Raw genomic sequence first — 3,651 nt, 5'->3', positions numbered from 1 at the left:
CAGAATACTGCCTCAATATGGAAGCAGCAGACAGAAAGACATCTTCCAGACGATCGACGAACAGAGACACCCACTCAGCCAACACCACGATCAGTTGGCGCAACTGAGTGCAACTATGGATGAGGTCCTCCGTGTCCTCCACCGCCTCGACACTACCCGAAAGGATTCACCTTCAAATACCGGAGGACCTTCTACCCCAAGTTGTCCCAGCGAGACAGTCCCCCATCCTACCCAGCAGTCCGCCCAGGTCAGCGATGCCCAACTATGCCCAAATATGACGGGACTCCTTCCAAATGCCTTGGCTTCCTACTCCAGTGCTCCCCTATTTCACCCCACCACCGAGAGGTCCAAGGTTGCCATGGTCATTTCCCTGCTGACCCGGGCAGACGTTGGAGTGGATCACAGCCATCTGGAAAAGAGGAGAGGAAGAGCTGGGTTCCAAAGAGGGTTCATGGCTCTGTTCTTGGGCGGTCTACGACCATTCAACGCAGGGCAGTGCGGGAGGTGAGCAACTACTTCAACTCTGGCAGGGGGCCAGACTGCTCTGCCTCAGCGGCCTTGGTTGCATCTGTCCATAGATTTTGTGACTGATCTCCCTCCGTCTGATGGTTTCACCACTATTATGGTTGTAGTTGACAGATTCTCAAAATCCTGCCGTTTTATCCTCTCTCTGGTCTCCTACCGCTCTCCAGGATGCTGAGGCACTGTTCCAGCAGGTCTTCCGACACTATGGCCTTACGGAGGACATCGTCTCCAACTGTGGCTCCCAATTTATGTCACAGGTATGAAAAGCTTTCATGGAGAAGCTGGGGTCACGGTCAGCTTCTCTTCCGGGTACCGGCCTCAGTCTAACGGGCAGGTGGAGAGGATGAACCAGGAGCTGGGGAGGTTCCTGAGGAGTCACTGTCAGGACCGGCAGGGGAGTCACCAGATTCCTTCCATGGGCAGAGTACACCCAGAATATATTTTGTTACTCTTCCACCGGGCTGACTCCTTCCAATGTGTTCTAAGTTATCAATCTTCCCTGGCTCTGTGGACCCCGACCCAGACCTAAGCTCATGTGGTGAATGATTGGTTCAGGTGTACAGAAGATGCTTGGAACTATGCCCACGTGAGGCTCCAGTGTGCCATCCGCCGCCAGAAGGAGCAGGCGGATCGCCATAGGTCCTGGAAACCCAACATTACGCACACCTGGTAACCCTCATTACGCACACTTGTGTACCATCATGAGGCACACCTGAACTTCATCACTATCCTGATTAACCCCCCTTTATCTAGCACTCCCTAGCCTCACTCTTCATGCAGTATTAGTTCTGTGTTCATGTCCAGATGTTTCTCTTGTTTAGTATTACTCTATGTTCTTTATTATTAAACTCGCCACCTGCTTCCTGACTTCCAGTGTCATCTTTAGGATGTATCTGTCATTTGAATCCGTTTTTTTTATTTTATAAAGTATTTGGACAAATTCACTTTGGGCTGAGATCCCGCTAACGGGATCGATATGACAACAGCCAATGAAAGTGCAGGGTGCCAAATTCAAAACAACAGAAATCCCGTAGTTAAAATTCCTCAAACATACAAGTATTTTACACCATTTTAAAGATACACTTCTTGTTAATCCCACCACAGTGTCTGATTTCAAAAAGGCTTTACGACGAAAGCAAACCAAAAGATTATGTTAGGTGAGTGCCTAGTCACAGAAAAACACAGCCATTTTTCCAGCCAAAGAGAGGAGTCACAAAAAGCAGAAATAGAGATAAATTAATCACTAACCTTGATGATCTTCATCAGATGACACTCATAGGACTTAATGTTAGACAATTCATGTATGTTTTGTTCGATAAAGTTCATATTTATATAAAAAAATCTCAGTATACAGGTTCAGTAGTTCCGTTATGTTCAGTAGTTCCAAAACATCCGGTGATTTTGCAGAGCCACATCAATTTACCGAAATACTCATCTTAAACACTGATAAAAGATACAACTATTATGCAAGGAATTATAGATACACTTCTCCTTAATGCAACTCATGTGTCACGCCCTGACCTTAGAGATTTGTATGTCTCTGTTTTGGTTTGGTCAGGGTGTGATTTGGGTGGGCATTCTATGTTCCTTTTTCTATGTTTTTGGATTTCTTTGTTTTGGACGGGTATGGTTCTCAATCAGGACAGCTGTCTATCGTTGTCTCTGATTGGGAACCATACTTAGGTAGCTTTTCCCCACATGGGTTTTTGTGGGTAGTTATTTTCTGTTTTGTGTTTCTGCACTCCCAGGAATCCCAGGTCCACAATAAATGTTTGTTTTGTTCGATAATGTCCATAATTTATGTCCAAATTATTCCCTTTGTTCACGTGTTTAGCCTAGTAACATGTCAAACGATGTATAGAATCAATCTTTATGATGTTTTTAACATAAATCTGCAGAATTCCTTTGTCTGTAGACTTGCAATGGAACTCAAGTTAACTATCATGTGAACGCGCGTGGTCAGCTCATGCCTCTCTGGCAGACCTCTGACTCATTCCCTCTCATTCTCCCCCACTTCACAGGAGAAGCATCAAACAAGGTTCTAAAGACTGTTGACATCTTGTGGAAGCCTTGGGAAGTGCAATTTGACCCCATAGACACTGTGCGCTTGATAGAGAAGGAGTTGAAAAACTACAAACCTTAGATTTTCCCACTTCCTGATTTCTTTCTCAGGTTTTTGCCTGCCATATGAGTTCTGTTGTACTCACAGACAGTTTTAGAAACTTCAGAGTGGTTCCTATCCAAATATGCATATATTAGCGACTGGGCCTGAGTAGCAGACAGTTTACTCTGGGCACCTTATTCATCCAAGCTACTCAATACTGTCCCCAGCCATAACAAGTTAAAGTAGTCAAAGCTTTAGTATTTGGTCCCATATTCATAGCACACAATGACCACGTCAAGCTTGTGACTTTACAAACTTGTGGGATGCATTTGGAGTTTGTTTCGGTTGTCAAGATCAGCGTGTCTGCATGTGTTGGTATCACACCCGCAGAGCTTTTGTAATCCCGCTCCACTAGATGAGTGATCCCCCAGCTTTTTAATTAACAGGATACACAGGTAAGGCGAGTGGGCGTAAAGCTACAGTAGCCTCTTATTGTAATCCCAATGTGTCCATGGCAACTTCCCTTTATGAGCAGTTCTTGGAAATCAGTTGAATATTTAGCAATTGAACTGAGAAAATTGTGAGAATTGTTAAATTTATCCATTAAACATGAGGAATCCAATGCATTCTGTTTTTAATATCCCATTTACATGAGGATGCCATAATTGCAGTATTTGGACCAGATGTCATTTTACATTGCTGAATGTATTTCCGAAAACCTCTTTGAACCTCTTTCCGAATACCTCCCTTCAATATTTCATATAACTCCCCTTATATATTGTCGAAGTCTGAACTGTGAGTCAGTGCAGTCAGTGACGTACATGAGCAGGATGATTTAGCTGACACATTATGTGATCACTCAGAGGAAGGCCAGGAAACTTGTCCAGGACTCCAGTCACCCAAGTCATAGACTGTTCTCTCAGCTACTGCACAGTAAGCGGTACCGGAGCGCAAAGTCTAGGGTCCAAAAGGCTTCTTAACAGCTTCTACCCCGAAGCCATAAGACAGTCTCATAACCCCCC

The sequence above is a fragment of the Oncorhynchus keta genome, chromosome 1 (assembly GCF_023373465.1).
Source record: "Oncorhynchus keta strain PuntledgeMale-10-30-2019 chromosome 1, Oket_V2, whole genome shotgun sequence".
In the NCBI taxonomy this organism is placed as follows: domain Eukaryota; kingdom Metazoa; phylum Chordata; class Actinopteri; order Salmoniformes; family Salmonidae; genus Oncorhynchus; species Oncorhynchus keta.
The sequence above is the reverse complement of the archived record's forward strand: the minus strand, read 5'-3'. Positions refer to the sequence as shown.